At 38.2% G+C, this 12,182-nt stretch overlaps 1 long non-coding RNA gene across 1 annotated transcript; it reads right to left on the minus strand.

Annotated features, from left to right (window-relative positions):
- Nucleotides 1–1,928: 1,928 nt before the first annotated feature.
- On the minus strand, nt 1,929–11,588 carry LOC122437779. The gene is made up of 4 exons (XR_006268403.1): nt 11,547–11,588; nt 11,175–11,212; nt 10,412–10,534; nt 1,929–2,073 (listed from the first exon to the last, which is right to left on the minus strand). It is a non-coding gene; the product is annotated as an uncharacterized LOC122437779 (long non-coding RNA).
- Nucleotides 11,589–12,182: the final 594 nt, after the last annotated feature.

Here is a 12,182-nt window from a genome sequence, read left to right on the forward strand (position 1 = left end):
GATGTGGAGACAAATGGATTTTTCATGTATTTCTCTTGGCATTATGGCCATATTTAATGTAGCATCCAGTAAAGTCGAAATTTTAATTAAGTTTATGATCTGACCATCTGTATTTGTTTGGAATTTCTGCCTCTTCAAAGCAAAAATGTGAACCTGGCTTTAGACCTGGAAATATCTCAGGCTGCAACCAAATGCATTATCAACAAACTGAGAATGTGTGGTCTGAAATAAAAAATAAGATTAGAAGAAGGGGAGCCCAGTATCAACATATCACAAAATAACTGGATGTTAATCATCCTGTCATTAGTTTATTCTGACAGGCTTCAGGAAAGATAAAAGGGAAATTTTGTAGTTTTGCAATGAAAAATGAGTCTTAGCATCAATAAACTACCAAAGAATCAATGGGATATATTTTATTTGTTTTTATAAGTTTGGATGCTACTTTTCTTTCAATCTTCACTTCTTGCATTTTATAACCGGATAAAACCAATATAAAATCTAGGTCCAAATGATTTAGTTAGTCTTTTAGGCTCCAAGGGCTTCCCAGGTGGCACTAGATAAAGAATCCACCTGCCAGTGCAGGAGACACAAGAGACCTGGGTTCAATCCCTGGGTAGGGAAGATCCCCTGGAGTAGAAAATGGCGACCCACTCCAGTATTCTTGCTGGAAAATTCCAGGGCTGAGGAGCCTGGCAGCCTGTAGAACAAGGAGTCCCAAGAGTTGGACGTGACTAAGCACCAACCTTCCTTCTTAGGCTCCAAACTCACTAATGTACACCAAATAAAAGGTATTTGTATGTACTCGGGAGCCATAACAAAACATTTTTGTAAAATCTTCTGTAGTGCAGATAAAACATAGACCTGCAGTCTCTTGCCTGCCCTTTGTGGGATGAATGGAGCTCTCTCTAGCTTACCTCTTCACTCTCTGTGAGGTGTTCATTAAGTCAATTAAAAGTATGAGTCCAGTTTGAAATGGCAAGTCTGGGTTAAAATCCTGAAACAGCATTGCCCACCTTCCTACTGAAATTCATATGAAGACCCAGGAAACAAAAATTTACAATACTGAAAACAAGGACAGTCAACCAACTGCCAGAATATTGTAGATCTTCCCAGTTCTTACCTCTTGAAAATGAGATTGCCTATTTAGGTAGAGATGCATTTATCCTTTCACCACCATCTTGCCCTACAAATAAATGCAAGTCAGTTCAAGCAGAAAAGGAGGAGTTCTGTCCTATTTTAGGACTGCTGCTTTTTGAGGCAATCAGAGCCCTGTCTCTCCTTCCCATTTCCAAACTAACTCTTTCAAACTTGTCCATTGGATACATTCCTTAATTTGCTCAACAGTTGTTCATTGCAAGCCTATGATGTGCTATGTGAGGCACTGTTCTAGAAGCTAGGGATAGAGGAGTGAACAAAAAAAAAGGTACACTCTTCTGAAGCTTCCATCGAGCAACACTCATGTCAGTTTTATGTCTGTTTAGAGACTGACACTTAGAAAACAACTCCGCAGGAGGTGAGAGAGAGAGAAGGGAGTGACAGTGCGCCCTGGGAGGTGTGGCCCCAGTGAAGAAGTGCTATAGGGGAAACACAGAAATTTCAAGCTATTCTTGTGTCCCATCCATTCAGAGTGATGAAGACTTGGAAAGTGGATCCAATGAAGTCCAGCAAAGCAGAAAGGAGCCTTCTAGACAACATCAGAGGTGAACCTGTTCTCCATTGGGTGGGATATGTGCTATGGAGATAAAGCAGGGTGAGGAGGCAGGAATGCAGGGACAGGATAGGGGTGGAAGTGGGGACAGGGTGGTCAGGGAAAGCCTCCCTGAGGAGGTGACATGTGAGCAGAGCCCTGAAGGAAGTGAGGAGGTGAGCCGTGCAGGTGTTAGAAAGAGCAGTCCCAGCCTGTGTGTGAGCATCAGCCTCCACCTCCAGGTCCTAGAGTGACTCCTGGTGTGTTCTTCCAGTTTAGTCAAGGCCCAGTTGTTTCGGTCAATAGCATCTCCACAACATGGCTTTCTCCTGCGGGGCTCTGCAGCCTCCCTGAATCCTGGGAATCAGGCTTCATGCCCAGCCTTCCTAGTGGAAGAGTTTCAGGAGAAAGGAAAAAATAATAAACCGGATGGCACAGAGGGAAAATATATCCAGGAGCTTTACAAAAATAGTATTTCCATTATACATATTCTAGAAAAATCATCAAGTTAAAAACAAAGAACAATCCAAGCAAGCAGAGAAAACAAAAGGTTACCTACAGAAGCGTACAAATCAGCTCACCGCAGACTTGGTCTCTGCAGTAGCCAGTTCTAGAAGACAACAAAGATGTGTCTCCAGACTTTAGGAAAATAATTGTGACACCAGAATTTCACATCTGTATGTAATTGTATATGTATATGATATCTCACAACATGAATCATTCCTATATCTTAGTTGAGGAAATTTCTAGAAGATGTATTCAGATGACCAAGGTATCAACAAAAATTAAGAACTCCAAAAAGAGGAGGTTATAACTGAAAGTTCAGAAGTTCTTCATCAACTCAGGTCAGACCTGAAATCAGGAGCTCCAACAGGGCAGAGAGTGCAGAGAGCTCCAGAGAGTGCAGAGGCAAAGCTTGGCCCAACTGTGCTTCCTTCAACATGGCCTCTCCTGTGACATCACTCTCCACTTTCCAGCGCCAGGAAATGGGTTCATTGAGCCATATCCTCCAACTTTCAGATCAGAGGAAATCTTCTGCATACTTAGTGGTCACTGACAGCAATAGTGGACTGTGTTCTCTCCCAGAACTTGCTAACCATGGCTACACTGGTCACTGTTAAGAAACTGAACTGGAAGACTTACGTTTTAAAGGTCCTTTCTCTGCACAAAAGCAGAATGACATAGTGTATCACAATGGCCACTTTCTTTTTCTGCCATGGAACATGAATGATTAATTTCTGTACCTTTCAAAGTCATACGGAGAGTCCTGAGTCATTGAGGTTTGATTGGGAAAGACTACCAAACCACTAAGTAACAGATCTGATATGTCACTGAACCTCTTCACACCCTTTCCTACAGGATCTGCAAATATTCCTGAATTAACAGATCTTTAATCCAACATAATTGCAATCATGTGGGGGAAATGTAAAGGAATGGCAAGGAAAGGCACCCAAAGTAAGTCTGGGCAGTGAACTTCAAAGTGATTTTTTTTCCTGCTTCATATAGTTAGTAGATTTTTTTCTGCATAATTGAACTTTCTGGTGTTTTTTTTTTAATTGTAATTTATTTACAATAGTGTGTTAGTGTCAGGCATACTGCAAAGTTTTATATATGTGTGTGTGTGTGTGTGTGTGTCTATACATATACACTATTTTTCAGATTCTTTTTCTATTAGAGGTTATGACAAGACATTTAATATAGTTCCCTGTGCTATACAGCAAGTTCTTGCTGTTTACCTATTTTATATATAGTAGTATGTATATGTTAATCCCAAACTCCTAATTTATCCCTCTCCTCTCCTTTCCCCTTTGCGCATGCTAGGCAAGAACATTGAAGTGGGTTGCCATTTCCTCCTCCAGGGAATCTTCCTGACCCATAGATCGAACCTGCATCTCTTACATCCCTTGCCTTGGCAGATGGGTTCTTTACCACTAGTGCCACCTGCAAAGTAAATTTGTCTTCTGTGTCCATGAGTCTGTTTGTTTTATAAATTCATTTGTATTATTTTCTTAGATTCTACACATAAGTGATATCATATAATAGTTGTCTTTGTCTGACTTACTATGATAATCTTTAGGTCCATCTACATTGCTGCAAATGACAATATTTCATTCTTTTTTATGGCTGAATAATATTCTGGATTTTATCACACTTCTTTATCCATTCATCTGTTGATGCACACTTAAGTAGTTAGCAGATATTTTTAAAACAGATTTTAAGAAACTAGCATATGTAATTTTTTATATACCATGTGATTGCAATTATGTAAAGATATATACATGGAAAGGAATATACATCACTAAGTATTTATATGTGAGACTATCAATACTTTTTCCTTCTATTTTATTTGTAAATTTTCAATAAGGTCAGGTATTACATCTGTAATGGAAAATTTTTTTCTTAAATTAAAAAAAGATGGTGAGTTTGCTTAAAGAGAGCAAATAGATTGCTATGTGGATGCCAAAAAAGTAACTGCTAATTATACACAATTCTCATTTTCATCCAAACTAATCAGTCAGTTTCTACTTATACTTCTAGCAGAAGCCAATGTTTTAAGCTGGAAAGAGTGGAATTTTGTTTATAATATTTTAAAGTTCAAACAGCTCACATAAGCTCTTCAAGAGCATTAGTGAAAAATCTGCACTGAGTAAGTTCACATTAAAAAAAGATTTTCTGTAGGGGGAAGGGGAACAGACCATCAGTTGTAGCCTTAAGAGGGATTAAACACTCAGATCTTTCTAGCCCCAAAGCAGATCCTACCAGGTGCTCAGAAAGAGTGCTGGTTTTTCACATAAACCCCCTCATATAGCTTGGTCCAGTTTGGACACCAACTTATTCCTTAATTCTCTTCAGACTTCAAGGCTAACATTAGAAAGAATCATAGAAGTAGGATGCCAAATTCATTGTTGTACCTTAGAACATGGTGTTGACTCAACATTTAGGAGTTGAAAAGTCCGCCGAATATACTCATCTTTACTGAAGAATTGGAAATAGCAACCAAAAACACCTGAGTCATAATAAGAGCCCCACCAAATAGGAGTCACCTGCTAGCTCTATCTCTTTCATCCCTGGCCTGCAGCACCATCTTGCAACGGCTGGTGCCTTCCCCAAAATGGACACCCTACACCAGTTTTCTTTGGCCAGAGCCCGGGCCTCAACCAGTGCTTGCATGAAGATCTTGCAGTTGAAGATCTTCTACCTACTGGAATGGCTAACTATCCAAGAAGCCCTGACCTTCAGGAAGACCTCGCTCTTATCGCCAACAGGACAATGAAGCAGGATCCAACCTGACAGGGTACCTTTTCCAAAGTTTGGGACATTTTGCCTACAGTAACACCAAAGGGAGTCATGCACAGAACTAAAGGTATTGGGCTTTGCCATTTTTAGTCCTATTCCCACTCTTTGCAGGCTTCACACCTACAAAAACAATCTAGACTTTCTTTCCTCCTGATCCTGTTCATCTCTGCTCCAGTTTTCCTAGTGAAACTATTCGGTAATTCTTTGGGAAGTAAAGTAGTCCAGATTCATAACAGTCTAAATCTGCATTAAGAACAATCACTTCCTACAAAAAACAATCTGCCAAAATTCTGTATCTCACTCACAATGAAGACAGTCTTTTATTTTACTTTGTTCATCTATTTAGGTTTCATTGTCTTAAATCTTTCCACTTCTGAGTTTTTCCTTTGAATTTTTCATTTTCCCTTAGAATTACCAAAAGGCTCATTAAAGAGACTTTCCCAAAACAGTGTATTCTCAAAGTGAAAATCAAGGCACACTTTCTCCAGCCACGTTTCTCAGTTTGTCCACGGCTATTTTGCCTCAAAACGACCAGGGTGCTTTTTAAAAATACAGATTCCTAGGTCTGGATTCCAAGGTCTTCTGCATCAAAATTTCTTAGGAAAGGGCCCCAGACATTGCATTTAGAAACAAATTTCCTGAGGAAAGAATATATGTGTCTCAAGTACGTTTGTAGTTAACATGTGCTGAATAAATTAACATAGAAAGGTGGCAAAGTTTCCTCAGTGCTTCTATTGCAAACTGAAGCATAAGAACCTCTGCTTTCTCTAGAAAAATAAACTGCAGTTTAAAAAATTTGGTCTGTTCTAAACACCCTCCCTTCAATGTTTTTCCATCAATTCCAAATTATTGGAGTTCAGACTCAGCTCAAGAACCCTCTTGTATTCCACTTTACAAATAGGAAAAGAGATTGAGGAAATGCTGTTGTACAGAAATCACAGCTTCAAAGGCATCTGACTTCAGAGGCATAGTGACAACAGCCAGTATTTATCAAGCACTGAGAGTGGATCCAGAGTACTTTACAGACATTATCATGTGTAACGCACACTATAAAAAGATAAAATCTTAAAAAATAGATGCCATTATTTCCATTCTGTACTTGAAGAAACTGACACTCAGAAAGAATTTGAACCCAGGTGTTTTCTGTCTGTGGTCTGATGCCTGCGCCCACCTCAAGGTTTCTCTTCCTTTGTTTTGCCCAAATATATTCTATATGCTCACCAGTGCCTTCAATAGCTTATTTAGAGTTAGCCCTTTAACTTAAAGCTCTGTTTTCTGCTGAAGTTTGCATTTTACTACTCTCTGGACATTAATATCAGATTAGTAATTGAAAAACCATTGAAAAGCAAAGGGTAGGAGAAGTATAAGAGGTTGGAGGCAGAGAATGGGAAGGAAACCTGTGGCATCACCTAGGAGAGGGCACCAATGATCAGCGGCTATTATGCTCACAGTTTTACCCAAGACCTTCTTGTCCTGAAAGCCTGACCTCTTAAGGTCCATGGTCACTGAGGACAGTCCTATTATGCCAATAACGAAGCTTGTCAAAGGATTTCTGTATATGTATGATGGTGGGCAGTGGGGGGTGTTAACCACCTACCAGAGACTAAGATTACAGTTGACATCAACTAAAATAGGTATGTTTGTTATTCAAGCTCCTTCTCTGTTGATCTTTGTTACTAAAAGGGTTCATTGGGAGTATGATTCAACCTGCCAAATAACTTTTAAGAGATTTTCTTTAAAAGTTAGGCCAGTATCCACCCCCACCCCCATTTTCCAGAAAGGAAGTGAGCTGAAAGAGGTGGCTTAGCATCTGAGAAGACAATGGAAAGGGGAAAAGATCCTGTAGAAGTCTGGTCATTTGCTTCTTAATTTCATTCTTTCCATTAGAGTATGGTTTTTGGTTACAAGTTCTGTGAGTTCAGGAAAGGCTCTGTCTGGCTCACTGGCACCTAGCCCTGCAGCTAGACCAGAGAAGGTGCTCAGTAAACACTTGTGATGAATGTTATATTTGAAGCCTTTCAGAAAATCCTATGTTGGCTTTGTTACAGTGATTTTTGTATTTTCTAATCTCTTACAGAGCAATAGAATTGAATGCAGTAACAATGTCTTGAGTTGTTTAAATAACTGAGCCCATATGTAAGATTTCAAGCATTCCTTTTTGTTATTAAAGATCCAGCTAGAAAAATGGAATAAAACAGAAAGTATGATAGATTAGAACAGTGTTGAAAAATCAAATCAATCCAAATTTTAAAATCACAACAATGTTTTTTTACTATTTTTCTCTTTCGTTTTGTTCCAGAATGATATTACTTGGCTCTAGGAACAATGAATCATTTGTCATCTTCATTATGCTCTCTTCCAAATAAAAGAGTTACGTAGGGTAGATTTATAGACAAAGCCTTCTTAAGTCTAAAGACATGCTAGAATAGCATGTTTAAAACTGGTGATTAATAGCAGTTATAGGAATGTCTTACTTAAATTTTAAAATCTAAAAATAATCAATCTTTAGGTTGCTCCAAGTTTGTTCCTAAGGATCATAAACATGGAAAATATATTACTTCTTTATATAGGTATAACTTTTAAAATGACTTTGTTTTGTTTTCAAAGTGTGTTAGTCACTCAGCCATGTCCAACTCTTTGTGACTCCATAATCTGTCCGTGGAATTCACCAGGCAAAAATACTGGAATGGGTTGCCATTACCTTCTCCAGAGAATCTTCCCGACCCAGGGATCAAACTCAGGTCTTCTGCATTGCAGGCAGATTCTTTATCAGATATAAAGTCATAAGCAATCTGTTTAACTATCATGGTTTATGCTTATCCTACAAGAATCAGTGAGACTTCCATAACCTTCCACTGTTGCATAGGGTGTTTCCAATTTCATGTCATTATAAATAGAGATATGATGTACCTACTTATACATTTATCTTTATACACATTCTGATAAATTTCTTGAAGTAGACTTACTGGGTCAGAAGGCATACATGTTTTTAGGACTTTTTATCATATTGCTTAGCCCATAATATGTGTATCAACAAGGCCCATGCCTTATCAGCTTTTGAAGTCTTTCCTAACATTCTTATTCTATAATTCTCCCATTCTAATGTGCAATTATCAATGACTCTTGTAGAGGTTAGAAATGGTAAGGGGGATATATAACATTAGGACAAATATTTTTGTCTACAGTGTAAACACACACACATATAATTGTATTAACCCCAACAATAAATATATGGGACCCATATATCAAGAGGGGCCAAATTTTCTGAGGGATATGAGTCTTAGAAAAATGGAGGGACTGCCACGTGAAGGACTTGGAATCCTTAACCTAATTCCCTTTCCACCTATGATAGGGTCAGGGATTCTTTTAAACCCCCAGTAGTTACAGAGCAGGGCTTCAGACAATCTTCAGTTTGCCTCTTTCCCATTTGCTTTGTCTGTAGTTTCTAGGTGTGTGTGTACTATATGTATATAGTACACACATATATGTGTGCACACACAAAAATGTTTGTATACATACACATAAAATCATAACTATGAAAAGAAATACATCTAAAGGTTTAAAAAGTCTAGGTGTAGTAGATTTATAGTGATATTTATTTTCTTCTTTGTAGTTTTTCCCTTTTCTAAAATAAAGCTACATTTTATATTATTTCTATAATCAGAAAAGAAGTATTTAAAATCAAATTCAAATGGGACAAACAGTTTTAGGCTCTCAGGTACTTATGTCTAAGTTCTCTCCTCTCAAGCCTGTATCATTCCCACTGGATGGCAGTCTTCAAAATTCAGTCATCAAGTACAAGGCACCTGGGGGTCTAGACTTCATATATCTAGCCTATGTCAGCAACAGCAATGATCACAAAGGAGAAGTTTAGAAGCTTCATAGCTGAAATGAAAGTGTGGCTAAGCAATGTCTTGGAGTTTGAGAGATGCTGAGAGAATTCAGCGACAGAGAGCTGCTCTTTTCCTGGGCAACTGGTTTATCTGGTGCTGGTTTATATTTCCCTCTTTCCAGAGAATGTAATTCATGGCACAACTTCGCCAACTCCATCTGATCTTAAAGCACATGTTTTTGGAAGGTATATATTTTACTTGCTCATAGTTTCTCTTTGATCTGATTATCTTTTTATTTTGGCATTATTGTACTGTATTTTATGTCAATGTATATAATCTGCTGTAAATCACTTTTGGAAGAGAAAGGACACAAAAATCAACAAACTAAACAGAGTTAGGAACACACTGAGTTCTAAGACTTGGGGAGTTCCCTGAGATGCTCTGCTCAGTGCAATGAAAAGAATTTAATGGGGAAAGGAAGACCAGTTTCTTAACATGCCCTTCTCCCAAGCGAGCTCTCAGGTAAGTGGCTTAACTTCCCTGGACCACAGTGTATGGGAGATTTGCTTTCTTCCGCCAAATTCTTTGGAACCTTCTCTTGTCCTGCCTTCCCTGACTTGTAGAAGCCATATGTATTACCTTCAGTGAAGTAAGTGTGGATGCTGAGGGCCACCATTTAACAAACATTCTATGGGGATATGTATGTAGGGCTGTGTGGGACGTTAAAATCTTCATACTCTTTACCCTAAAACCCAACTTCTCTGAGTTAATTCTGAGAATTCCTTTCAAGACCTACTTGAAAGAAAGAACAACTTTATGACAGTTTCATTCATAATGGCAGAAAATTTTGATACAGCATAAATATTTAACTATAGGGAACCAGGATAAGTACCTTCCCAAATGTAATTTTAAAAGTATAAATATTAAGATGATATGGAAATGGCAAAAATAATATGCATAGTAAAACAAAAAGCAAAACTATATTGTTTACATACATATATACATATTATATATGTGTGCATGCATGCTAAGTCGCTTTAGTTGTGTCTGACTCTGTGCAATCCTATGGACTACAGTTTGCCAGGCTCCTCTGTCCATGGGTTTCTCCAGGCAAGAATACTGGAGTGGGTTGCTGTGCCCTCCTCCAAGGGATCTTCCCGACCCAGGGATCAAACCCACGTCTCTTATGTCTACCTGTATTGGCAGGTGGGTTCTTTACCACTAGGGCCACCTGGGAAGCCCATGAATTATATATGTATGTACATATTATTTAGTCAGTGTGACTGCACAGGAATTTAAATGGCTGAGTTTGAAGTAGAGTTATAGGTATATATTGGGGGAATGACAGGTAGAAAAAATGATTCTTGCTAATATCAAGTCTTTGATTGCTTTAAACCTTTAAGATTTTGGATAGATTTTTATTTATGCAAGTGTTAGTGCCCATGAGTGTGTTCAAACCATAAATTCTTCATCCACGGATCTGATTATCATTTGAGAAAATGTCAAGGTAAATTATTGCCTCATGAACAACTTTGGACAGCTTCACTAACAATTTTAACAGTTTTCAGCTATTTTTGGCTTTAACAGGGCTTACGTTTTTTTCCAAGAGTTCTTTTGCTTTTGTTGCTTATTCTTTACTGTGCCATAATTTTCTGTTTGTAGCAAAATAATCATTTCCATAGCAACCAACTGAGCTGTCTCAAGGAGAAGACTATGACTTCAGGAAAGGAATAAACAACAAAAGAGAATGAATAATGACAATAATCATAATTCCTAGTCTCAATAAAAATAGAACATTAGGATGAGAAAGTGTGTTATAGGTCTTTCAGAGTGATTGCTGCATTAAAAAAAAAAAAAAAAAAAACTACTTCAGTACAGTTTTCCAAGAGTCATCAGTTGTTCCAGGAGGTGGCTCCTCCCATACCACAGACCACTGCATGCATAAAAGAGGTGGGGGTTGGAGGCAAGCCTAATAAAGTCACCTTAACAGTTTGATTTACTATTATGTATTTGAAAGAAATGCATAGCTACATGTAAGTACACTACAGGCGCAGAGCTCAACTACTGTATTTTTTAATTTACTCTTTCTAGAACAAAAGGAATTCATGAGGAGTAGGACAAAGAAGAGTAATCCATTTGAAGACTGTTTAAATGAAGCAGGGATTAATTTGGTCTGCACTTTTCCTGTTAAAAAATGTTCTGAAGGAAGAAAATATCCAAAACAATTATTCATAGAATGTACTTTTGAGCCATCTGTATTTTAGAGCAAGTATCACATAGTAAAGTGGTTAATAACAGGGCATGTAGGGAACCCCAAATGTATAACACTTCAACAAATAGCAATTTACTACAACTACCTGCATTGTCAGTCACCTCAGCCAGCCAGCCGATGCCGCTAAATGAGGAAAGAGAGACCATTAGGACACCAGGAAATGTTTTTTTGAATTTGTTTTCATTGTGGTATATTTTATAGATGGTAAAAATGCACATATATGAATTGAATAATTCTAGGAGGTTGACAAATATGTGTGTGTCCAGGTGAATAACACCCGAATCAAGACAGACATTTCTGTCATACCAGAAAGCTCCCTCATGTCCCCTTCCTCGCCTCTTACCTCTACCAAGGGAACCAGCATTCAGACTGCTTTCATCTTAGATAAGTTTTACCTGTTCAGAAACATTGTATAAATGGAATCATACAGTATATAACCTGTGTCTAGCTTACTTACTCAGTAGATTTTGAGAGTTTTTAAGATTCATCCACATGGCTGCATATATCAGTAAGTCCTTCCTTTCTATTGCTGAGTAGTATCCCATTGTATGAATAGCTCATTTTAATTTGTGCATGCTGATTGATCCTTTGTGATCTGTCTGTATCGTAGAAACTGTAAACCACAAGCCAGCCAGCTTATATGACCTACATTTCTTCTCTCATCCGATGATCAATAAAACTCTATAATTTGGACTGATAGAAAAAGTCAAAAGGAGAGAAGTTTTTTAACAATGTTTCATTACTTTCATATTTATACCTAAACTACCAACTACCCATAGTGCAAAGTGGAGATTTCTTCTCAGGACTGCTTTAATGAACCTGCAGGGATTTTAATTAGCACATCAATTACTTCAGTGCTGCCATGGGGCAAATTCTGTGGAGCAGGCAAACTTTGATTTGGAAACCCACCCCTGTTACCCACTTTGTTGCCCTCTCTTTCTTCTCAGGGCTCATTACTCAGGGTCCTCCCCAGCAAGGTTACCCCAATTCCAGCCTCACGTGGCCTTGACTACAGCTGGCTGTGACAGATGGAAATGGTTCTAATAAGTTAATTCTCGGGGTTAGATAATGAGGACTTAAGGGGTTTTCCTTG

Source organism: Cervus canadensis, chromosome 3, assembly GCF_019320065.1.
Source record: "Cervus canadensis isolate Bull #8, Minnesota chromosome 3, ASM1932006v1, whole genome shotgun sequence".
NCBI lineage: Eukaryota > Metazoa > Chordata > Mammalia > Artiodactyla > Cervidae > Cervus > Cervus canadensis.